Genomic DNA, 27,622 nt, shown 5'->3' with positions numbered 1-27,622 from the left:
ACCAGGTGATTCCCGCGCACGGGTTGGAGCCTTGTCGCGCCTGCGTAAATTTGTGTTTATCTGACCTTTTTCCTATGTGAACTGACAGGTGGTACCCACAACGAACGTGGTCAATTTTAACTAGTCAATATGGTGGCACACAGACTATTTGGCCGGTCAACAGAGTGCAATCCAATGCTGAGCTGTGAGCAAGTGACCGTATAATCACCACAAAACATATATAGTGACCGTAATCAGCTTATTCTAAAGTTCGGTGACCGTATTACGCTTTTCTTGTAGGCCCTCCAAAACTACATCTCTACACGTTCTCGCATGTTACATCTAACAACTATGCAATACAACACTACTACTACACTCTAACACAATAAATCATATGTGTTTTTAGTTTTACCAGATATCATATTGTTACTTATAATTATTCAGTTTGCATACATTAAAATTGCCTTTTAAATGTATGGCCAGTATCATTTACCGCGTGGGAAAAATCCCGCCCTTTCCTGTTTAATCGGGTTTGTATCGATGGATCGTGCGAAACAGCAAAACTATACTAGTACTATACAGTACAAGTGACAGTTCACTGGGCCGTCGTGTCGTCTACTCCTCCGTCGTAAGAGTGGAGCGCTCGCTTTCATAAATCTTCTAGTCCCTTTCGCCGACATGTGGGACATCAAGCTACCGGGTCCACGTGCCATACCGGAATACAGTGCAGAGCAGCCGGGGTGAAGCACCCCAGTCATGGCGCCGGCGTAGTAATGAGCAATGAGGCGTCAAATCACAAAGATGCACCTTTCCTGCAGTTAAGTTGGAGGGACGAAGCAACCATCATTTCACTCGTTGTTGAATCCGCTTCTCCCTCATCTTCTTCAACTTAACCACGTGTTGCTTCTGTCGTTGTTCTGCCTCATGTGGGACGCGGATCGGCTTGGTAAAGCACTGACACGTGGGACCGCATGTTAGCAAACCGCCAGGACAACGTCCTCCGAAAATAAGAAGCCTAATCCTAGACTTACAAAGGGCTACGTAGCTGCTACGTATACTTTCCATCTAATCTATATATGCCCCCCTGATTTTCAGGTGGGGTGGGCCTAATCCTCTCCTTTAATCCAATCAAATAGTCCCACATCACATCAGTTCGTAACTTTACGTAAACCATTACGTGGATGTAGCATTGCTCAAATAAGAAACCTCCCCCGCCATCCGCGCGGCAAAATCACCTCCTTTTTACTAATCTTGATTCTATAATTTTTTAGATCAATATAATTGAGATTTGTATAGATAGCACACAGGAGCAAAACCAAGTGGTACGGTTAAGGGCATCCACAATGTGTAGCCAAATGTGAAAATAGCTTTTGGCATCGTGGGAACCATTGTGGACGGTGTTGCCAAAGCGAAAAAGATGGAACCAAAGCTCCGTGATTGATTGATTGAAGGAATAGAAAAATGCAACGTCTCTCCTCTTTCTCCCATGCTTGGACACATGTAGTACTACAGTATAGAGCATAGAGTCTACTCCCCTATCCCTTCTATCACAAATCACAAAGCAGTGAGGCGTCAAATCACAAAAGCACGGACGAAGCAACCATCATTTCACTCTTCGCTGACTCCGCTTCTCCATCGTCTTCTTCGAGAAGCCATCTCACCGCATTAGTTACTCCTAGTAGTACTAGTAAAGGACTTCCTGGATGCAAATGGTGTTCTCCGTCAAACGCACTTCGCCAAACCACCACACACAAAATATCATCGACGTCACTGCAATGGGGAAGGAAGTCAAATATAGTTACTACCTCCATTTGTTTTGTACACAAGGCTAGTATATCAAAATTACAATTTGGAAAGGGCCACTAACACTAATCGAGGCAAAATTGATGGGGTTAGCAACCAAGGACATTAATATCCCCTGCATGCATGCGGAAGTGAGAAGGTTGGTTTGCATGGCGCTGCATTAATCAAGCGATGAGGAGTGAGATGGTTAGCTCTTTGGTCTTTGGAGAAGAAAATACGCATTAATTGACACGTGAAACGAGGATTTGTATCGATTAAATCCCGCGAAGGAAAACCCAGCCTTTCTTTTTTAACACTAGTAATCCTAGTACGTACTAAAAAGAAACGGAGGGAGTACATACTTATCATGTTTGGGTCTAGGCCTTGCATTGCCAAACTTCGTCACACATTTTTGCCAAGCTTGCCTAAAGTTTTCAAAATGAGGAGGTACACTTGCGCACGGCTATCGCGGTCGCACCGCACCCTCACACGGTCGCTCCTGCACGCCGCGGTCGCACCGCACCCTCACACAGTCGCTCCTGCACGCCGCAAACCCAACCAAGGGAACACACCCTCACTGACACGTGTTGTCGCATGTGAACACACCAAAATCAGCCATCCTATCGCGGACACATAATTTTCGTTCATAGAGTATGTTTATCCAACTGCATGTTGGGGAGTATCCGTACGGCCCATGCGGTGGTCTGTTGGGGAAGAAGAAGAGGTGAGGAAGAAGGAAAGAAGGGTCAGGAGACGTAGGATATTCATCCAACCGCCTGAAATGGTAGACTGACCCAAGTCAGGCGACTTGCATAACAAATATATGTTTTTACACAGCAAAAGATTCATGAAAACAACAACATAAAGAAAAACTATCACTACTCGCAGAAAGAGACGGCCTCGTCGTCTTTGGATGCCGGCGCAAACCAGCCGTCGCTGCCGACGTGTGTCTCCGCATCGTGGTTGTCCTCGGCCTCCAACTACTCATTCAAGCGAAGCATGCTGGCGCTCTGCACGGACGAGAGCACAACCCGGTTCAAGTCGAGGACGTCCGGTTCCGCCTTCAGGAGGGCCTCGATGGCAGCGGCATCCGCGCGCTCTGCGTCGAGTCAAGCCTCCGCTGCCTGGTTCAAGTCCAGGACGTCCGGTTCCGCCTGCAAGAGGGCATCGATGAGAGCGGCATCCGCGCGCTCTGTGTCGAGTCGAGCCTCTGCCGCCCGGTTCAAGTCCAGGACGTCCGGCTCCGCCTGCAGGAGGGCCTTGATGGCAGCGGCATCCGCGCGCTCCGCCTCAAGTTGAGCCTCCGCCGCCCGGTTCACATCCACGACATCCCGTTCCGCCTGCAGGAGAGCCTCAATGGCAGCGGCATGCGCGCGCTCCGCGTCGAGTTTAGCCTCTGCCTCCCGGTCCTCCTTTAGTATCGCCATGTTGAACCGATGGTCCGCCTGCACCATGCGGGACTCGGACGCCGGCACGAAGTCGACGTCCATCGTCTCATACCCATCGGGGGCCTTCTGCGCCGTGACCTCCTCCATGAACATTGGATCGGCTTCCTCCTCCTCGTAGCTTGGCTCTAGAGAACTTGGGGATTGGCCCGCCGCAAAGTGAGCTTGGGAACGGAGGTCTGTGGCGCCGACCGCCACCGCGATTTTTGCGCGGCGCTCCGGCGTCAGCATCTTGTAGTAAGTGATCTTGCGGCGCACCATGGCATTCCGGTGAACTAGGGGACGCTTGATGCGGGCTAGGGGATCGAAAGGTGGGGGAATGGGCTGGAGATTTGGTGTGGTTTTAGGGCAGTGGCTGGCGTAGGCCGAGCAGCGAAGGTTCTGGTGTGAATAGTGGTTCCGGTGGCGACCGGTCAATCGGTTTTGACTGTACATCACTCTTGTCGCGTTCGCGTTGCAGCCCGGCACGCTGGACCCTCCACGTCGCCCACCGAATGGAACGTGCTTCGTCTTGCGTTTTCGCTCGCTTGTGGGACTGCAGTTGAGAGAAAACCGACGTCCCTCCCCCTCCCCCGCCCGCGTCATTTATTATACCACCACTCCCTCCGTTTTATGTGGAGTAAATAAAAACAGAGGGAGTATTACTACGGATGAGGATCCCCTGACGTGGCCGAACCCATTGAGTAACTGACATGCGGGGCCTAGCAAGCATGGGGTCCGCCAGTAAGTGACCAAAAGGGAGGGTAAGGCAAGGATACCTACGTCAGAGGATCCACTTCCACTATACTACTTTGACCAAATGTTAGAGTAATAATATATGACATGCAACTTACACAAATGTTAGAGTAATAATATATGACATGCAACTTACACAAAGGATACAGGGTCTAATGCATTTTTCGAGGCTAACTTTGACCAAATGTTAGAGTAATAATATATGACATGCAACTTACACAAAGCATACGGTCAAATTCGTATGTGAAAGGAGTTTCCAATGATATAATTTTCACATTATACATCTCATGTACTATTAATCTTGTCAATAGTCAAATTGGAAACCATCTCGAGTACAAATCTAGGAGTACGTATGAATCTAACAATATTGATTGGGCATTGTTGAATGTTGATACCTTTTTTATCAAAGTAGATATACTTTGACTACACATAAAACTTATATGTAAACTACTCCCTCCTTCCATGTGTATAGGGCCTAATGCGTTTTCGAGGCTAACTTTGACCAAAAGGTAGAGCAATAATATATGACATGCAACTTAAATAAAGCATACCATCAAATTCGTATGTGAAAGGAGCTTCCAATGATATAATTTTCGCATTATACATGTCATGTACTATTAATCTTGTCAATAGTCAAAGGCGGTCTTGAAAAATGCATTAGGCCCAATATAGATGGAAGGAGGGAGTAGAAAGGATAGGAGGGAGTATATTGTATGTTCAAAAATGAAACGAACATTGAATACCCTTTATGATTTGCGGATGCTATGATCACCGGTTCAAAATTTTGAATCCTCCTTAGGTATCACGTGCCCCCACTCGTTCCCTCTCGATTTCATCTCGGGGTCCGGAGATCTATTGAAAGAGGACTAGGGTGGGTACATGTGAATGATACTCGGCGGAATGTTCAAATGAGGCATGCGGGAGGATGGACTCGACTGGAGGGTGACATGATCGATGGAGGAGAGGGTTGGGGAGGAATGAGGAATAAGCAAATGCCACATGATTATACTTGAACGGCTCAAATAAACAATAAGTTGTCTCGCTTGGCCTACATAGTGCAAGGCCTAATGCGCAATGCGGAGCACTGACGCTCGAATATGGCCGGGAAAACAGGGAAACAGACATGTGGGGCACACCCGCCGGGACGACGTAGCGCAGACTAGTCCAATGGAGGAGCTGGCCCACGACCTCCTCGCCACCGACAACCGTTCATGTGGGTCGTTGGGGCCAACAACGGGGCGCAGCTCTAGCACCGCCTCTGGACACAGCGACCGCGGTGAGCGACACGCTCATATCGTCGCTAGACACGGTCGGTTTCAGTTTGCCGAGGGTGGTGTTAGTGCTGTGGCACGACCAACGGTATGTTTGGTTTGTGCCCAAGGTTAGCCCATCAAAGCATTGGGTAGCCAAAATTTTGGTTGAGGTATTGGTTGCCCATGATTTGGCCGACATTGGCAAGAAAAATGAACTTGAGTTGGCTAGAGTTCATTGGCATGCCAAAGAAATGGCAACCATCCAAACAAAGACCAATCTTTGGGTCATGACCAAAATTTTGGTTGAGGTATTGGTTGCCCATGATTTGGCCGACATTGGCAAGAAAAATGAACTAGAGTTGGCTAGAGTTCATTGGCATGCCAAAAAAAAGGCAACCATCCAAACAAAGACCAATCTTTTGGTCATGACCAAAATTTTGGCAAGGTGCACTTTGGCCACAATCCAAACACACCCCAACACCCGGCTCGTCGAGGATGCACGGGGCGCCGCGACGCGTCCACGGAGTGGTGTAGCGCGGCCAACTGCATCCTCTGGACCTGAGACCATGCCGGGTCGTCTTGCTTTTTCAATGACATGCTGGGGTCGCATGTGAGCAAAGGGCATCTCCAACGTTGCCACGACCGCAGCTGACTACCCTAGCACACCAAAACCCTCGTCCCTCGCGCCGTCGCGCGGTGCGTTCCCAGCCGGCACCAGCTGCCCGCATTCATGTCGTCCATTCGTATGTCGTCATTAAGAGGCTCGGTGCCCGAGGAACAACTCCGGCAACTTAATGACGCACTCGGACGCTTGGCCTCACCGGAATGCGCTACTTAAAGCGGCAACGCCCAGCTAACCTCCACACCATAGAGCATCGTCCTCCTACCTGGAACCACATCCGCCATGACCGCAAGCGCGAACGCTCTGCGGGAGAGCTTGTCTTCGGGGATGGAGCTCGAGGTCGCCGCCCTCGCTGAAGTCGCCGCACAAGCGGTGGCCACGCTGGCGGCCGACGATGGGAGCACCACCAGCCACGCGTCCTACTTGTCGCCATCCAACGTCCGGCACCGCCGAGGTAGGGGACTCCTCCGAAGATGAGTAGGGCATGGGAGGCGGCAGGGCATGGTGTGCCAACTGGCTGGTCTGTCTCCCGTGTTCTACTTTTCCTCGCCGGAGACCGCACCTTCACTTCACGGGTCTTGAACCCCGCCCCCGTACATGGAGATCACAGATGGAGGACGTCGGTCGCCGCCGTAGAATAGGTTTAGGGTCGGGTTTCCTTTATTTTTTTGTCCTATAAAAGTTCGAAATGTAATGAAAATCTGTCGTGTTTGCATTAATCTCGGCCAGTGTATATGAACTTTCACAATAATATACATATTGTAGGAGTTCTAGCAAGATGCTCGTGCGTTGCACGGAAGATCAAGATCTTGTGGGAGAAAAGGATGAACGAGGGAAAGCCTTATCTGCAAATGTGGAGAGGAGTGCAGGTAAATTGTCATAGTTTCCTTCCTATCCGTTAGATATAGATCGGACGGCCTATATTGCAGGATCGGACACATCTTTCTACATCTACGGGAACCTACGAAAGGGTTAACGTAAATTGCCTCTCTCTCTCCTCCCCTGATTTTCATGGTGGTGGGCCCCTCCCTCCCCCCCAATCTACAAGCAACAGCTCACACGTTTCACATTACATTAATTACGTAACTGGGATTACGTAGGTGTAGCATTACTCGTCCTAAAAAACCCAACTAAGCCAACCTCCCAGCATATCGCGCGGGAAAAGACCCGGCCACGCCGTTTTAGTCGGGATTACTGGATTACTAGTAGTAGTATCGATGGATCGTGCGAAGCAACAGCTTTTTTTGTGGGGGCGAAGCACCTAGTTTAAAAGGAAAAAATGTGGTACACTCACAGCACTCCTGTCGCGGTCGCATTGCACCCCACACACGTTCGGTCCTGCACACGGCTCACCCAAACGGAACGCGCTTCAGCTTGCCTCTTCACTAACACGTGGGACTGCACTTGGAGAAACCGACCATGCACCAAACTCCCCCCGCCCACCGCGCGAAAATCCCCCCCCCCACACACACACCCAAAAATTCCCCCCAAATCCGATTCAACCGCCCTTCGGCCAACTAGCCAATAATATTCCCCAAACCCCCTCCCCCGTGTCCCCCTCCACTCCATTCGCTCCAGCAAAGCCGCCCTCCCCACCGTGCCGATACGTCGGCGCCGCGGTTCGACGATCCTCTCGCTCGCACAGTACGCTCTCGTAGACTGTCGTCCTCTAGCCGCGCCGCCACCTCTGGCTACGTTCTTGTGGAGGCACACGGCGGTCAGCGCCGCCACCGCTGGCGACGTTCGTGTGGAGACACACGGCGGTCAGCTTCTCCCATGGTACGCGCATTCTAGACTGAGGCCCCGTTCATGTCGGTGTAGCGATGAATGTTAGCTGATAGACGTTGTTAATCTCACTGTTTGCCGAAGTAGTTTACTGTCAATATGCTCTGCTTAAGAAGCTTCCTTGCCCTGTTCTGCACTCAATCTGCTTAGTTGAGATGGCATGCCAAGGCCGATTAGTTGCTAAAATATCCTGACATATATTTATTGTGACGTAGATTGCCATGGTCTAGTAGCCAATCTGTTAGGTGAAATAGCTCTACACCGTTTTATACTCGATCTTTGTTGCTGCGATGGCCTTCGATAGTTCGATGGCTGTGTGCTCGGCCTCATTGACTGCTGAAACAGCCTGCCATAATTTGGCACTCAAATCTATTTGTTGAATTAGCTTTACATATATTTCGTTACTTAGATCTGCTCATCCAAATATCTTGCCATAGCTTTAGACATCGACCTAGGTATTTTTTTTTTCTGGACTTCATAAAAAAGCATATATGTTTTTCCTGTAATATCTAGTAGAAGAACTAATTTGTATGTCTAACAGATGGACAGGACTTGGATAACTTCTGCTCGAAGATTCTCCGCTGCATATGTCGAGGGCGTTGAAAACTTCATGAACTTTATCAGAGCTGAGTACGGTGGTCCGAAATCAGATGTGCTCTGCCCGTGTAGCAGTTGTATGAATTCAGTTACAAGACCCCAGTCAACCGTGCAAAATCATCTACACTTGTATGGGATGTCGGTCACATATACTAGGTGGGTTCATCATGGTGAAGCTGTGAACGTCAATGTTATTGACTACGTGGAAGCAGTAGATCACCATCTTGATCTGCCTGATGCTCAGGTGGAAGAGGAGGAGTAGGTGGTGATGGCGGAGCCAGTGAGTTTGACCAACATTGAAACAATGCTACGAAATGCTCGTGCATTCCGTGAACTTTCACCTGCAGAAGAAAAACGGTGGGCCCACATGTTGGAACAATGCAACGTTGCTGTCACCCCAGGAAATAAGCTGTCAGTATTCTCAGCTATGGTCACATTTCTTCAGGTGAAGACATCTGAGCGGATGACCAACAAATCATTTGATGCGATCTTGGCTGCTTTCCGTGAATCTTTCCCAGATGCGTCTGAGCTGCCACACACCTACAGTAAAATGAAGAATTTCCTTCGTGCAGTTGGAATTGGATATGATATGATCCATGTTTGTAAGAATAATTGTGTTCTGTTCCGGAAGGATTATGCCAACTTAAGTGAATGCCCGAAATGCAAATCATCAAGATGGAAAGATGGCGATGCTGTGAAGAGGATTCCTCATAATGTTCTGAGACATTTTCCAATTACACCAAGATTGCAGAGGTTGTTTCATGATGCTGAAACAAGAGAGGATGTACTGTGGCATTCTAGGAACCAGGAGTACAGAGATCAGAATGTAATGAGCCATCCATCTCATGGTAGTGAGTGGAAAAGCTTCAATGATAAACACAAAGAGTTTGCTGCTGACCCGAGAAACATTAGACTTGGCTTAGCTTCAAATGGATTTAACCCATTTGGCCACCAGAGCGCCACATATAGCATGTGGCCAGTGCTTGTTATCCCTTACAACATGCCTCCAAATGTTTGCACCAAAGAATCAAACTACATGATGGCCTTGCTCATCCCAGGTCCAAAAAGTCCTGAAAAGGATTTTGATTTGTTCATGGAGCCTCTTGTGGAGGAACTTCAATAGCTATGTAAGGGTGTTCTCACTCGAGACCTATATAGCAGCCCACCAGCTGATTTCTTTCTGCGTGCTGTTATAATTTGGTGCATCCATGATTATCCGGCTTTGGACACTATGTCAGGGCGAACGACACATGGTTACAATGCATGTGTTCGCTGTGACAGGAATCCGCTGTCATACGCAATACTTAGCAAGATCTGTTATATTGGACACCGTCGTTTCCTTGCCAAGGACAAGCCTCTTCCTAGAAAATACCAAAGACATGTGTTCAATGCAAAGCATGAAAACCGTGATGTGCCAAAGAGGCTCACCGCCGATGAGTTGCAAGTGGAATTAGAGAAGGTCAGGCATATTACACTAGGAAACCATCTTGATAATGGTGGCGGGAAAAGGAAGCATGGCAGGGCAGAAGAGAGATTATTGTTTACCCGCAGGTCCACTTTGTGGGACTTGGAGTATTGGAAAGATTTGGATCTGCGGCATAATCTTGATGTGATGCACATCGAGAAAAATATATGTGACAGCATTATCGGCACACTTCTTAATATTGAAGGCAAGACGAAAGATACCTTAAAATCTAGGATTGATTTGACACACCTAGGTATCAGACATGATTTGCAGGTGCAAGATGAAGGTAAACCACGGGATATGGCACCAGCTGTGTACATCTTGGACAGGGTAAAAAGAAAAGAATTCTGCGAGGTCCTGTCACGTGTGAGATTCCCACATGAATTTGCTTTGAACCCTGAAAGGAGATTCAGTGCATATGGAAACAAGGTACAAGGGTTGAAAACTCATGACTGCCACGTCCTACTTCAAAGGGTTTTACCTGTTATCCTTAGAGGATTGGGCCGCCCTGACTTATACAGAGCAGTTGCAGAGTTGGGACAATTCTTCAGGGAACTCTACAGTAGGAATATTAGGATAGATGCTTTGGAGCGTCTTAGAGACAAGATACCAACTATCCTATGCGACCTTGAGAAGATATATCCTCCAGCCTTCTTTGATGTGATGGTGCATTTGGCTGTTCATCTACCTGATGAGGCACTACTTAGAGGTCCAGTACAGTATGGCTGGATGTACCCTATTGAAAGGCGGCTAGGCACTTTCAAGGGCTATGTTAGGAACAGAGCTAGACCCGAGGGTCCCATTGCAGAGGCCTACATTGCTACAGAAGCGTTGACATTCTGCTCAAAATACATTGAAACAGCTAATCATCTTAGCAAAGAGGTGGGTGAAGACAATCCCGGACTCAATGTTTTCGATTATTCTGTTCGAGTTACAGGGAAGAGTCGACAAGAGGACAAACCTAAAGATTTGGAAAAAATGGTTTGGTATGTGTTGAATAACTGTCCTGAGATACTACCTTATATCAAGTAAGTGCAGTACTGCAGCTTATACATCGTAATCTACCAAACTTGCAGCACATTCTTATATATTTAGATGTTTTACGCGATCACTATGTTGTGCAGCATCTACAAAGAGGAGTTACTGCCGCAAAATCCAAGAAACATTGACAAACTGGTTATGGCAGGATTTGCGAAATGGTTCAAGAACCATGTAAGCTTTTGAAGTGCACTGTCAGTTTTTTTAATATATTGAGTACATAAGATGATCAGCTTGTCTATTTTCTAACCATAGGTTAAGAAGATGCGGGAGGATGGGCAGGCAGTTGATGATGCCCTTTACTCACTAGCAATGGGTCCTGATACTCGGGTAAGACATTATGAATCTTGCGTTGTTGGAGATGTGCGCTACAACACCCTTGCACGAGACGAAGGCAGGAAGACACAAAACAGTGCCATCATGAGCACAGATACGTATGACAAAGAGACAACTGAAATGTATGCTAACATAACAGACATTGTTCAGTTGCAGTATATCTCCAGTTTCGAGGATCATCGGTGTGTGGTTCTGTTGTGCTGTCGTTGGTATAACCTGTTTTCCAGGATCGCAAAACCCGGAGCTGATGATTATTTCAAATCCATCAATGTCAAGGCGGCGTACCAGACCAACGAGCCTTTTATTTTGGCAAATCAAGCAACACAGATATTTTTCTTGGAAGACACATTTGCACGCAGCGATGACTGGAGAGTATTGCAAAGGTTTGAGGAGAGGAATTCGTTTAATGAAGTTGCACAACAAGATGATGCATACACTGCTCCTGATGTACAAGATAACATAGATGTTCCTAATATCTTTGAGAACCATCACGTCGGCGAAAATATTGCCTGTCATGCTGTGGACATACAAGAGTTGATCAAGAAGAAGCCAACGTTCGAGAACGTTGAGGACGAAGAAGAAGATGACACCATGGGGAATTACGATTCAGACTGATACACATGGCGAAGATGTTGACGCTACTGCTGCGGATGATGATTACATTGCTTTTATCGTATTTGCGTGTCAGAAGACATTTTTTATCTACTATGTGAAATTGTGTTTGCTATGACAATTGAAACCTGATGAACATGTTGTTTAGTATTTTGCTGTGAGAACATCACTTGTTATGTATGCTGATTTGTGTTTGGTGATTGTATGACAACTAAAACATGATGACATTGTTGTTTAGTTGTACTCATATTTGGCTGTGAAACTTGAATTTGATGATATAGTTTGCTATTGGACTGCAATTTGCTCGACGTCTTCGAATGAGAACAAAGCTGACCCGACGGGGCCTCTGCTATTTATTTATTTATATGAGCAAAAGGGGATACCCCCTGATTTCCGTTAATAGAAATCATTAGATGTTCAAAACACTACGTCCAGCCTGCTACACAAGTTTCATTCATTACTAGTTTCAGCAAAGTGCTCATGTCATAGCCACTGAATACATCACGAGTGCTACATACACTGCAAATAAAGAGACAGTCATCCTACAGAGCACATCGATTTAGCCCATTATCTTCACAAGCTCTTTCATCTCCTCATTGCTGTCAAGGCCGTTCAACAGCTGTTGCTTGTCCATGATCAGAGGAACTGCATCTTTAACCTTCTGCTCTGCATCTTCCTCTTCTGTCGTTCCTTCAGTTACTTGTCCAACACCCCAACCTGCTGGTATTGGGATTCCTCGGCTAACCAAATAATCAGCGTAGTTGCATTCCCCCACATCAACAACTTCCCAGAAAAACAAATCACATGAATCTTCCCTTTTTTGCACGAATCAAATTGGTAGATCATCAACCAAACTATTAAAAAATCAGCAACTGAAAGCAGCAGAACAACACTTAAACATATTATTACCCCATGAATCGAGCATTTGTAGAAGACTCGGCCAGGGTTGCGGATTGTGGTTGAGATGCGACGGATGACTCTGCGTGATTTGCAGCAGTGGCACCACACCAACGACAGCGGGTTGCGATGAGCAATTGGCTGCGGTGCACGTGCCGGGGAGGGTGTGATGAGACCCACAGGCGATGGTACGGGTTGCGACTTGGCGCATATCTGGTTGTTTCCTGCTGAAGAGCAGGTGGACGAGAAGCTAGCATACATGGTTGCTATGGACAGAGCTTCTGATGCTAGGCAGAGTAAGTAGAGAAGAGGAGAAGCGAACATTGGATATGTCAGTTTCATTACTTGCAGAGTAGCATAGCACCATATATAGTCATAGTCTAGGTTTGGATTCGAACCAGCTACAGGAGCACGTCTTTCTTTTTTCTAAAACTCGGCAACGTCTCTTTACTGGTACACTAGCTTGTTCTGTACGCCTTCCCAAGTCTTTGATTTTCTTTCCCTTTTTTTGCAAGGACCTGACAGCTGGGACCCACCGGAAGGGCCTCTGTATTTCACGAAAAAAACGTTCCCCCCGCTGACATGTCAGACCCACCAGCTATATCTTCGCACGCAAGGAAGTGCCTCCTTATTACGCACAAAAAAATGAATACTCCCCCGGCTAGCTGGGACCCACCTTGGTGGGAGGCTGACTTGTGGGCCAACAAAGTTGACGGGGACGGAGGGCTTTGTCAACTTAGTCAATATGAACGATTCTAGCTCCAGTGACTGTACGATGTCCATCCAACGGGCGTAGTGCTTCTTCAACCTCTGGTCTTCTTGCTCCAGCCGCCCAAAGCAGCGCCGGTCGTGCCGCATGCTCCTGCCTCCCGTGGCCGACTGTGCTGCCGCAGAGGCCTCACCGCCCCTACTATTCCCACCGCTGGCCAGGCCTTGCGGCGACAGCAGCCTCACACCGCAGCCGAACCAGTGAACCCTCGTACTCCTCTCCGCGCGGGCTTCCACTGCCGCGTCTTCCCCGGCTCCGCGTCGTCCCCTTCCTAGGCCTCGCCATCTTCCACCGTCGTGGTGCTCTCCGCGCGGCGTGGTCAACGTGGTCAAGGAACGACTTCCATCGGAAGAGTACTGTACGTGGAGAGGCTGACAACTGGGTCCACGGCCACAGCTCGGTTTTTTGTGATTTACCAAGTAAGTCGCTTTGTCAGGCCTGTTGGGCTGCAAATCTTTCAAGACGAGGAGAGCTTTCATTCGGTTGGCCGAGAAAATGGCCCATCAGTAATGAGAAATGGGCTGTACATTTTTAAAACACATCAAACCGGCAATTAGTTTCAAATATCTTTTTTTTATTTCAAGATTTTAAATTACATTAATTTTTATGCGTGGAGAATTTGTTGGATTTTATATTGATATACATTTATTTTTAAAATCAGTTTGAATGTGAGTCGAAATTTCGGGATTAAAAACAGTTCGGACCGCACTGAAATATGCAAAATTTCATATAATTTTTTAACCGTGGCCACAATTTGGGCTGTAATGCTAACAAAAAGAATATGGGCTCCAAAAAAACCTTAAGAATTAGCAAATGGGCTGAAAATTATTAGAAATAATGGCAGATGGGTTGTATGCTGTTTTGCACAAATTTGAGGCTTTCCTAAAAAAGGTTGACGCACAAGCAGTGACTGTTGGATGTCCATCCAACGGCCGTCGTGCTTCTTCAATCTCTGCTCTTCCTGCTCCAGCCGCTCAAACAAGCGCCGGCGGGACTGCCTGCTCCCTCCTCCTCGCGGCCGGCTCTGCTGCCGCGCAGGCCTCACCGCCCCACCGTACTCCCATCGCTGGCCTAGCCATCCCTCTACTCACCCACACCTGCTGTTATTCTCCGGCGACGGCAGACGAACCAGTAAACCCTCATACAGTCGTACTCCCCTCCGCGTGGGAAACAACTGCCGAGTCTTCCCTGCCTCCGTGTCGTTCCCTTCCTAGGCCTCGCCGTCGTCCACCGCCCTGGTGCTCTCGGCGCGGCCTGGTCAACATGGTCAACGACCGACATGCATCTGAAGTGGACTGTACATGGAGAGGCCGACAGCTGGGTCCACGGCCGCATGCAAGGAAATGCCTCCTTATTACGCGCAAAATAATGATTCCTCCACCTGACATCAGGGACCCACCGAAAGGGCCTCTGTATTTCGCAAAAAAGAAAATGTTACCGCCGCTGACAGCTCGGACCCACCAGCTATATCTTCGCACGCAAGGAAGTGCCTCCTTTTTACGCACAAAAAAATGAATACTCCCCCTGTTAGCTGGGACCCAGTATAGTGGCAGGCTGACTTGTGGGCCTACTAAGTTGACGGGGACGGAGGGCTTTGTCAACTTAGTCAATAATGGACGATTCTAGCTCCAGTGACCGTACGATGTCCATCCAACGGTCGTAGTGCTTCTTCAACCTCTGGTCTTCTTGCTCCAGCCGCCCAAACCAGCGCCGGTCGTGCCTCGTGCTCCTGCCTCCCGTGGCCGGCTGCGATGCGGCGGAGGCCTCACCGCACCCTACTACTCCCACCGCTGGCCAGGCCATCCCTCTACTCACCCACACCCCCTGTTACTCTGCGGCGACGGCAGCCTCACACCGCAGCGAACCAGTGCCCTCGTACTCCTCTACGCGTGGGCATCCACTGCCGCGTCTTCCCCGGCTCCGCTTCGTCCCCTTCCTAGGCCTCGCCGTCGTCCACCGCCCTCGTGCGCTCGGCGCGGCATAGTCAACGTGGTCAAGGAACGGCTTCCATCGGATGTGGACTGTACGTGGAGAGGCTGACAGCTGGGTCCACGGCCGCAGCAAGGAAGTGCCTCCTTATTACGTGCAAAATAATTATTTCTCCACCTGACAGCAGGGATCCACCGGACGGGCCACCAGTATTTTGCAAAAAAAATTGTTTCCCCCTGACTGCTGGGACCCACCGGACGGGCCACCATATTTCGCGAAAAAATGTTCCCCCCGCTATCAGCTCGGACCCACCGGAAGTGCCTCCTTATTACGCACAAAAAAATGAATACTCCCCCGGCTAGCTGGGACCCACCTTGGTGGGAGGCTGACTTGTGGGCCTACTAAGTTGACGGGGACGAAGGGCTTTGTCAACTTAGTCAATATGAACGATTCTAGCTCCATTGACTGTATGATGTCCATCCAACAGCCGTAGTGCTTCTTCAACATCTGGTCTTCTTGCTCCAGCCGCCCAAAGCAGCGCCGGTCATGCCGCCTGCTCCTGCCTCCCGTGGCCGGCTGTGCTGCCGCGGAGGCCTCACCGCCCCCTACTATTCCCACCGCTGGCCAGGCCCTGCGGCGACGGCAGTCTCACACCGCAGCCGAACCAGTGAACCCTCGTACTCCTCTCCACATGGCGGGCTTCCACTGCCGCGTCTTCCCCGGCTCCCCATTGTCCCCTTCCTAGGCCTCGCCATCGTCCACCGCCCTGGTGCTCTCGGCGCGGCGTGGTCAACGTGGTCAAGGAACGACTTCCATCGGACGTGGACTGTACGTGGAGAGGCTGATAGCTGGGTCCACGGCGGCAGCAAGGAAGTGCCTCCTTATTACGCGGAAAATAATGATTCCTCCACCTGACAGTAGGGACCCACCAGACGGGCCACTGTATTTCACAAAAAAAATGTTTCCCCCCTGACTGTTGGGACCCACCAGCTACACCTTCGCACGCAAGGAAGTGCTTGACAGTCGGGACCCACCTGGTCGAAGCGTACGTAGCGTTGTCATTCTGGTCGCGAACGTGTACGTACATATATACTGGTGGATGTAGAGGCGCGCACGTGTCGTAATAGAGGCGCGCACGTAACATGTACACGTACATACAGCGGCCAGGGTGCAAGGAAGAAAATACGGCCACGTATGTGTACATACGGGCGGGGTCTCGAACGCCTACTCGCGCATACATATGGCGAGGGCTCGTGTACATGGCTGGGTCGGAACGGAGAAACAGCGTCGTCGTCGTGTTCATGGGGAGGCAACGGAATGCGTCATGTTCATCGGGAGGCAACGCGGCTGGGTCGGAACGAAATGCGTGGTTGTGTTCATCGGGAGGGCTTGGACGGAAGAGGCGATGGAAACGAGGCCTGGCGTACCGCACAACGGAGGAAACGGACCTCCTACGGTCGAAACGGGGGTCCTGTTGATCGGGAGGGGTGTGGCGTACCGCAAAACGGAGGAAACGGACCTCCTACGGTCGAAATGGGGGTCCTGTTGATCGGGAGGGGTGTGGCGTACCGCAAAACAGAGGAAACAGACCTCCTACGGTCGAAACGGGGGTCCTGTTGATCGGGAGGGGTGTGGCATACCACAAAACGGAGGAAACGGACTTGTGTTGGAGCGCTACGGTCGAAATGGGGGTCCTGTTCATCGGGAGGGGTGTGGCGTACCGCAAAACGGGACTCCACGGGATACTGTTCATCTCCACCGTCGACCCCCTCCAGCCTCCACGAGCTACTGTTCATCCACCGTCGACCTCCTCCAGCCTCCACGGGCTCCTATTCATCCAGCCTCCACCGCGCGCTACTCCACCGGCTACTGTTCAACCACCCCTCCACCGTCTACTGTTCATCCAGCCCTCCACACCACGGGGTCCTGTTCAACCACCCCTCCATGGGCACCCCTCCACCATCTACTGTTCATCCTGCCCTCCACACCACGGGGTCCTGTTCATCCACCCCTCCACGGGCCCCCTCCATCGTATACTGTTCATCCAGCCCTCCACCACACCACGGGGTCTTGTTCATCCAGAGGCAACGCCACCGCTCACTGTTCATCCACCCCCCCCCCCCCCCCCCCCCCCACCCCCCCCCCCCCCCGCCCCCCCGCAACGCTCACTGTTCATCCCATCGATCGGCTTCAGTTAGCAGCAGTAGCCAAGGAATCGCTCGATCAGGTTCAGTTAACAGCCATCGATCGATCGCTCGGGTTCAGTAATGCGTAGCCTGCAGTGCAATTGCTCTGGTTCAGTTAAAGCCCAATGCCTCGCTCGGGTTCAGTTAGAGCCAACGCCTCGCACACACGCGCGTACGTGTACGAGAGAAACGTGCATCGCTCGGCCCCCGACCTCCCACCGTAACCGGGAACTCCCCGAAATTTTCCTCCCCCTCGGTTCTACCATGGTTTTTTCCGTCATGGATGGCCCAAAGAATGCCATGCAGCTGCGTCTCCGGCCCGCCCAGGACGAAAAGCCCATATTTTGTCATGATTTTTTGTCATAGAAGTATGAGCCCACCACATCTATGATGATACCGGGTTTTGTCACAATTATCGTCATAGAAGTGTCATATGTATGACAGAAAAAAAATTCGTTCGGCCCAAAATGTCACGGATGTGTCTTTTTTTGTAGTGAAGGCAAGAGTCCTTCTCAGACTCCAGGGCCAGATGCCGGGAACCGCCAGGGACCCTGGCGTCTGGCCCGTGGACTCGGCAAAACTTCCTTTTATGCTTTCCAAAAACCTTGTGGGCTTTCCCCTTTGGCCCAAATGAAGTGTTCTCGTACCCAAACATTTCGGGAAACATCTGGAACCCCTTTCGGTGAATTCCGGAACCCTTCCGGAGACCAAACACTATTATCCCATATATCACTTTATCTCCGGACCATTCCGGAGTTCCTCATCATGTCCGTAATCTTATCCGGAACTCCGAACAACATTCGGTTACCAACATACATAACTCATAAATACTATATCGTCAACGAATGTTAAGCGTGCGGACCCTACGGGTTCGAGAACTATGTAGACATGACCGAGACACTTCTCTGGTCAATAACCAATAGCGGAACCTGGATGCCCATATTGGCTCCTACATATTCTATGAAGATCTTTATCGGTTGAACCGCATAACAACATATGTTGTTCCCTTTGTCATCGGTATGTTTAGTTGCCCGAGATTCGATCGTCGGTATCTCAATACCTAGTTCAATCTCGTTACCGGCAAGTCTCTTTATTCGTTACGTAATACATCATCCCGCAACTAACTCATTAGTTACAATGCTTGCAAGGCTTATAGTGATGTGCATTACCGAGTGGGCACAGAGATACCTCTCCGACAATCGGAGTGACAAATCCTAATATCGAAATACGCCAACTCAACAAGTACCTTTGGAGACACCTGTAGAGCACCTTTATAATCACTCTGTTACGTTGTGACTTTTGGTAGCACACAAAGTGTTCCTCCGGTAAACGGGAGTTGCATAATCTCATAGTCATAGGAACATGTATAAGTCATGAAGAAAGCAATAGCAACATACTAAACGATCAAGTGCTAAGCTAACGGAATGGGTCAAGTCAATCACATCATTCTCCTAATGATGTGATCCCGTTAATCAAATGACAACTCATGTCTATGGTAGGAAACTTAACCATCTTTGATTAACGAGCTAGTCAAGTAGAGGCATACTAGTGACACTATGTTTGTCTATGTATTCACACATGTATTATGTTTCCGGTTAATACAATTCTAGCATGAATAATAAACGTTTATCATGGAATAAGGAAATAAATAATAACTTTATTATTGCCTCTAGGGCATATTTCCTTCAGTCTCCCACTTGCACTAGAGTCAATAATCTAATTCACATCGCCATGTGATTCAACACCAATAGTTCACATCACCATGTGATTAACACCCATAGTTCACATCGTCATGTGACCAACACCCAAAGGGTTTACTAGAGTCAATAATCTAGTTCACATCGCTATGTGATTAACACCCAAAGAGTACTAAGGTGTGATCATGTTTTGCTTGTGAGAAAAGTTTAGTCTACGGGTCTGCCACATTCAGATCCGTATGTATTTTGAAAATTTCTATGTTAACAATGCTCTGCACGGAGCTACTCTAGCTAATTGTTCCCACTTTCAAAATGTATCCAAATTGAGACTTAGAGTCACCTGGATCAGTGTCAAAATTTGCATCGACGTAACCCTTTACAACGAACCTTTTGTCACCTCCATAATCGAGAAACATATCCTTATTCCACTAAGGATAATTTTGACCGTTGTCTAGTGATCTACTCCTAGATCACTATTGCACTCCATTGCTAAACTCAGTGTAGGGTATACAATAGATCTGGTACACAGCATGGAATACTTTATAGAAACTATGGCTGAGGCATAGGGAATGACTTTCATTCTCTTTCTATCTTCTGCCGTGGTTGGGCTTTGAGTCTTACTCAATTTCACACCTTGTAACACAGGTAAGATTTCTTTCTTTGACTGTTCCATTTTGAACTACTTCAAAATCTTGTCAAGGTATGTACTCATTGAAAAAACTTATCAAGCGTCTTGATCTATCTCTATAGATCTTGATGCTCAATAAGTAAGTAGCTTCATCGAGGTCTTTATTTGAAAAACTCCTTTCAAATACTCCTTTATGCTTTCCAGAAAATTCTACATTATTTCCGATCAACAATATGTCATTCACACATTCTTATCAGAAATGTTGTAGTGCTCCCACTCACTTTCTTGTAATTACAGGCTTCACCGCAAGTCTGTATAAAACCATATGCTTTGATCACACTATCAAAACGTTTATTTCAACTCCGAGATGCTTGCACCAGTCCATTGATGGATCGCTGGAGCTTGCTCACTCTGTTAGCACCTTTAGGATCGACAAAACCTTCAGGTTGCATCATATACAACTCTTCTTCCAGAAATCCATTCAGGAATGCAGTCTTTACATCCATTTGCCAAATTTCATAATCATAAAATGCGGCAATTGCTAACATGATTCGGACGGACTTAAGCATCGATACGAGTGAGAAAATCTCATCATAGTCAACACCTTGAACTTGTCGAAAACATTTTGCGATAATCTGAGCTTTGTAGATAGCAACAATACTATCAGTGTCTGTCTTCCTCTCGAAGATCCTTTTATTTTCTATGGCTTGCCGATCATCGGGCAAGTCAACCAAAGTCCACACTTTGTTCTTATACATGGATCCCATCTCAGATTTCATGGCCTCAAGCCATTTCATGGAATCTGGGCTCATCATCGCTTCCTCATAGTTCGTAGGTTCGTCATGGTCAATTAACATGACCTCCAGAACAGGATTATCGTACCACTCTGGTGCGGATCTCACTCTGGTTGACCTATGAGGTTCGGTAGTAACTTGATTTGAAGTTACATGATCATCATCATTAGCTTCCTCAATAACCGGTGTAGGAGTCACAGAAACAGATTTCTGTGATGAACTACTTTCCAATAAGGGAGCAGGTACAGTTACCTCATCAAGTTCTACTTTCCTCCCACTCACTTCTTTCGAGAGAAACTCCTTCTCTAGAAAGGATCTATTCTCAGCAACAAATATCTTGCCTTCGGTTCTGTGATAGAAGGTGTACCCAACAGTTACTTTTGGGTATCCTATGAAGACGCACTTCTCCGACTTGGGTTTGAGCTTATCAAGATGAAACTTTTTCACATAAGCATTGCAACCCCAAACTTTAAGAAACGACATCTTAGGTTTCTTGCTAAACCACAGTTCATACGGTGTCGTCTCAACGGATTTAGATGGTGCCCTATTTAACGTGAATGTAGCTGTCTTTTAATGCATAACCCCAAAACGATAGTGGTAAATCGGTAAGAGACATCATAGATTGTACCATATCTAATAAAGTACGGTTATGATGTTCGGACACACCATTATGTTGTGGTGTTCCAGGTGGCGTGAGTTGCGAAACTATTTTGCATTGTTTCAAATGAAGACCAAACTCGTAACTCAAATATTCTCCTCCATGATCAGATCATAGAAACTTTATTTTCCTGTTACGATGATTTTCTACTTCACTCTAAAATTATATGAACTTTTCAAATGTTTCAGATTTATGTTTCATCAAGTAGATATACACATATCTGCTCAAATCATCTGTGAAGGTCAGAAAACAATGATCCCCGCCATGAGTCTCAACACTCATTGGACCGCATACATCGGTATGTATTATTTCCAATAAGTCAATGGCTCGCTCCATTGTTCCGGAGAACGGAGTCTTAGTCATCTTGCCCATGAGGCATGGTTCGCAAGCATCAAAATGATTCATAATCAAGTGATTCCAAAAGCCCGTCAGCATGGAGTTTCTTCATGCGCTTTACACCAATATGACCTAACGGCGGTGCCACAAATAAGTTGCACTATCATTATTAACTTTGCATCTTTTGGCTTCAATATTATGAATATGTGTATCACTACGATCGAGATCCAATGAACCATTTTCATTGGGTGTATGACCATTGAAGGTTTTATTCATGTAAACAAAACAACAATTATTCTCTAACTTAAATGAATAACCGTATTGCAATAAACATGATCAAATCATATTCATGCTCAACGCAAACACCAAATAACATTTATTTAGGTTTAACACTAATCCCGAAAGTATAGGGAGTGTGCAATGATGATCATATCAATCTTGGAACCACTTCCAACACACATCGTCACTTCACCCTTAACTAGTCTCTGTTCATTCTGCAACTCCCGTTTCGAGTTACTACTCTTAGCAACTGAACCAGTATCAAATACTGAGGGGTTGCTATAAACACTAGTAAAGTACACATCAATAACATGTATATCAAATATAGCATTGTTCACTTTGCCATCCTTCTTATCCGCCAAATACTTGGGGCAGTTCCGCTTCTAGTGACCAGTCCCTTTGCAGTAGAAGAACTTAGTCTCATGCTTAGGTCCAGACTTGGGCTTCTTTAGTTGAGAAGCAACTTTCTTGCCGTTCTTCTTGAAGTTCCCTTTCTTTCCCTTTGCCCTTTTCTTGAAACTAGTGGTCTTGTTAATCATCAACACTTGATGCTCTTTCTTGATTTCTACCTTCATCGATTTCATCATCATGAAAAACTCGGGAATCATTTTCGTCATCCCTTGCATACTATAGTTCATCACGAAGTTCTACTAACTTGGTGATGGTGACTAGAGAATTCTGTCAATCACTATTTTATCTGGAAGATTAACTCCCACTTGATTCAAGCGATTGTAGTACCCAGACAATCTGAGCACATGCTCACTGCTTGAGCTATTCTCCTCCATCTTTTAGATATAGAACTTGTTGGAGACTCCATATCTTTCAACTCGGGTATTTGCTTGAAATATTAACTTCAACTCCTGGAACATCTCATATGATCCATGACGTTCAAAACGTCTTTGAAGTCCCGATTCGAAGCTGTTAAGCATGGTGCACTAAACTATCAAGTAGTCATCATATTAAGCTAGCCAAGCTGTTCTACCAGGGAAACTTCCCTCCGGGGGGGGGGGGGAAATCATCGCCATCGTCATCACCAACGCTCCTCTCATCGGGAGAGGGCAATCTCCATCAACATCTTCACCAGCACCATCTCCTCTCAAAACCCTAGTTCATCTCTTGTATCCAATTCTTGTCTCCAAGTCTGGGATTGGTACTAGTAGGTTGCTAGTAGTGTTAATGACTCCTTGTAGTTGATGCTAATTGGTTTAATTAGTGGAAGATCATATGTTCATATCCTATATGCATATTAATACCCCTATGATTATGAACATGATTATGCTTTGTGAGTAGTTATGTTTGTTCCTGAGGACATGGGAGAAGTCTTGCTATTAGTAGTCATGTGAATTTGATATTCATTCGATATTTTGATGAGATGTATGTTGTCTCTCCTTTAGTAGTGTTATGTGAACGTCGACTACATAACACTTCACCATTATTTGGGCCTAGAGGAAGGCATTGGGAAGTAATAAGTAGATGATGGGTTGCTAGAGTGACAGAAGCTTAAACCCTAGTTTATGCGTTGCTTCGTAAGGGGCTGATTTGGATCCATATGTTTCATGCCATGGTTAGGTTTACCTTAATACTTTTGTTGCGGATTCTTGCAATAGAGGTTAATCATAAGTGGGATGCTTGTCCAAGTAAGGACAGTACCCAAGCACCGGTCCACCCACATACCAAATTATCAAAGTATTGAACGCGAATCATATGATCGTGATGAAACCTAGCTTGACAATATTCCCATGAGTCCTCGGGAGCGCTTTTCTCTATATAAGAGTTTGTCCAGGCTTGTCCTTTGCTACAAAAGGGATTGAGCCACCTTGCTGCACTTTATTTACTTTTGTTACTTGTTGCTCGTTACAAATTATCCTATCACAAAACTATCTATTACCACTTATTTCAGTACTTGCACAGAATACCTTGCTGGAAACCGCTTATCATTTCCTTCTGCTCCTTGTTGGGTTCAACACTCTTACTTATCGAAAGGACTACGATAGATCCCCTATACTTGTGGGTCATCAAGACTATTTTCTGGCGCCATTGCCGGGGAGTGAAGCGCCTTTGGTAGGTGGAAATTGGTAAGGAAAAATTTATATAGTGTGCTGAAATTTACTGTCACTTGTTACTATGGAAAGTAACCCTCTGAGGGGCTTGTTCGGGGTATCTTCACCCTGACCAGTAGAGCAAAGAGTTGCTCCTCAACCTACTGAACCTACTGAAAATGAAAATGAAAATGAAAATGTCTGCTTTGAAATTCCTTCGGGTATGATAGAAAAACTGCTAGCTAATCATTTTGTAGGAGACGGAACAACTCATCCTGATGAGCACCTAATATATGTGGATGAAGTTTGTGGATTATTTAAGCTTGCAGGTGTACCCGGAGATGTTGTTAAGAAGAAGGTCTTCCCTTTATCTTTGAAGGAAGATGCATTGACATGGTATAGGCTATGTGATGATACGGGGTCATGGAACTACAAATGGTTGAAATTAGAATTTCGTCAGAAGTTTTATCCTATGCATCTTGTTCATCGTGATCGCAATTATATATATAATTTTTGGCCTCGCGAAGGAGAAAGCATCGCTCAAGCTTGGGGGAGGCTTAAATCAATGTTATATTCATGCCCCAATCATGAGCTCTGAAGAGAGATGATTACTTCTTGTGCTGGCTCTTTTATGACAAAGACTATTGAATTCAAATGGGATTTATTGGAAAGAATTAAACGCAACTCTGAAGATTGGGACCTCTACAAAGGTAAAGAGTCAGGTATGACACCTAAGTTTGATTGTGTTAAATCTTTTATGGATACCGATGTTTTCCGTAAATTTAGCACTAAATATGGACTTGACTCTGAAATAGTAGCTTCTTTCTGTGAATCTTTTGGTACTTATGTTGATCTCCCCAAGGAGAAGTGGTTTAAATATCATCCTCCCATAGAAGTAAAAGTAGCTGCACCTATTAAAGTTGAAGAAAAGATTATCACTTATAATGATCCTACTGTTCCTACTTCTTATGTTGAGAAACCACCTTTCCCTGTTAGGATAAAGGATCATGCTAAAGCTTCAACTGTGGTTTGTAAAAGCAATATTAAAACTTATACACCTCCTGAGCAAATTAAAGTTGAACCTGATATTGCTATTGTTAAAGATCTTTTGGTTGATAATATTGATGGGCATGTTATTTATTTCTGTGATGAAACTGCTAGAATTGCTAAACCTTGTGCTAAAGATAAACCTAGACCTGTGGTAGGCATGCCTGTCATTTCTGTTAAAATAGGAAATCATTGTTATCATGGCTTATGTGATATGGGTGCCAGTGCTAGTGCAATACCTATTGACCTATATAGAGAAATTATGCATGATATTGCACCTGTTGAGTTAGAAGATATTGATGTCACAATTAAACTTGCCAATAGAGATACTATTTCACCAATGGGAATTGTTAGAGATGTTGAAGTCTTGTGTGGGAAAACTAAATATCATGCTGATTTTCTTGTTCTTGGTTCCCCACAAGATAGCTTTTGTCCCATTATATTTGGTAGACCCTTCTTAAACACTGTCAATGCTAAGATAGATTGCAAAAAGGATGTTGTTACTATCAGTTTAGATGATATGTCTCATGAATTTAATTTCTCTAAATTTAGTAGACAACACCGCGAAGAAGAATTACCTAGTAAGGATGAAATTATTGGTCTTGCTTCTATTGCCGTACCTCCTAGTGATCCTTTAGAACAATATTTATTAGACCATTAAAATGATAGGTTTATGAATGAAAGAAGGGAAATAGATGAAGTATTCTTTAAACAGGGACCTATTCTGAAACACAATTTGCCTGTTGAAATCTTAGGGGATCCTCCTCCACCCAAGGGTGATCCCGTGTTTGAGCTTAAACCGTTGCCTGATACTCTTAAATATGCTTATCTTGATGAGAAAAAGATATATCCTGTTATTATTAGTGCTAACCTTTCAGAGCATGAGGAAGAGAGATTATTGAAAACTCTAAAGAAGCACCGTGCTGCTATTGGGTATACTCTTGATGATCTTAAGGGCATTAGTCCCACTCTATGTCAACATAAAATAAATTTGGAAGAAGATGCTAAACCGGTTCGTGATCATCAACGACGGCTGAATCCTAAAATGAAAGAAGTGATAACAAAGGAAATACTAAAGCTCCTTCTGGCAGGTATAATCTATCCCGTTGCTGATAGTCAGTGGGTAAGTCCTGTCCATTGTGTCCCTAAGAAGGGAGGTATTACTGTCGTTCCTAATGATAAAGATGAATTGATTCCTCAAAGAATTATTACAGGTTATAGGATGGTAATTGATTTCCGCAAATTAAATAAGGCCACTAAAAAGGATCATTGCTCCTTACCTTTTATCGATCAAATGCTAGAAAGATTATCCAAACATACACATTTTTGCTTTCTAGATGGTTATTCTGGTTTCTCTCAAATACCTGTGTCATCCAAGGATCAATCAAAGACTACTTTTACTTGCCCTTTTGGTACTTTTGCTTATAGATGTATGCCTTTTGGTTTATGTAATGCACCTGCTACCTTTCAAAGATGCATGATGGCTATATTCTCTGACTTTTGTGAAAAGATTTGCGAGGTTTTCATGGACGATTTCTCTGTCTATGGATCTTATTTTGATGATTGCTTGAGCAACCTTGATCGAGTTTTGCAGAGATGTGAAGAGACTAATCTTGTATTGAATTTGGAAAAGTGCCACTTTATGGTTAATGAAGGTATTGTCTTGGGGCATAAAGTTTCTGAAAGAGGTATTGAAGTTGATAAAGCCAAGGTTGATGCTATTGAAAAGATGCCATGCCCCAAGGACATCAAAGGTATAAGAAGTTTCCTTGGTCACGCCGGATTTTATAGGAGGTTCATTAAGGACTTCTCAAAAATTTCTCGGCCTCTGACTAATTTATTACAAAAAGATATACCATTTGTCTTTGATGATGATTGTGTAGAAGCATTTGAAATACTTAAGAAAGCATTGATCTCTGCACCTATTGTTCAGCCACCTGATTGGAATTTACCCTTTGAAATTATGTGTGATGCTAGTGATTATGCTGTAGGTGCTGTTCTAGGGCAAAGAGTTGATAAGAAATTAAACCTTATTCAATATGCTAGTAAAACCCTAGACAATGCTCAAAGAAATTATGCTACTACTGAAAAAGAATTCTTAGCAGGTGTATTTGCTTGTGATAAGTTCAGACCTTATATTGTTGATTCTAAAGTAACTATTCACACTGATCATGCTGCTATTAAATATCTTATGGAAAAGAAAGATGCTAAACCTAGACTTATTAGATGGGTTCTCTTGCTACAAGAATTTGATTTGCATATTGTTGATAAAAAGGGAGCTGAGGACCCTGTTGCAGACAACTTGTCTAGGTTAGAAAATATTCTTGATGACCCACTACCTATTAATGATAGCTTTCCCGATGAACAATTAAATGTTATAAGTACTTCTCGTAGTACTCCATGGTATGCTGATTATGCTAATTATATTGTTGCTAAATTTATACCACCTAGCTTCACATACCAACAAAAGAAAAAGTTTTTCTATGATTTAAGACATTAATTTTGGGATGACCCACATCTTTATAAAGAAGGAGTAGATGGTGTTATTAGACGTTGTGTACCTGAGCATGAACAGGAACATATCCTACGCAAGTGTCATTCCGAGTCTTATGGAGGACACCACGCTGGAGATAGAACTGCACATAAGGTATTGCAATCTGATTTTTATTGGCCTACTCTCTTCAAGGATGCCCGTAAGTTTGTCTTGTCTTGTG

The sequence above is a fragment of the Triticum urartu genome, chromosome 3, assembly GCF_003073215.2.
Source record: "Triticum urartu cultivar G1812 chromosome 3, Tu2.1, whole genome shotgun sequence".
In the NCBI taxonomy this organism is placed as follows: Eukaryota; Viridiplantae; Streptophyta; class Magnoliopsida; order Poales; family Poaceae; genus Triticum; species Triticum urartu.
The sequence above is the reverse complement of the archived record's forward strand: the minus strand, read 5'-3'. Positions refer to the sequence as shown.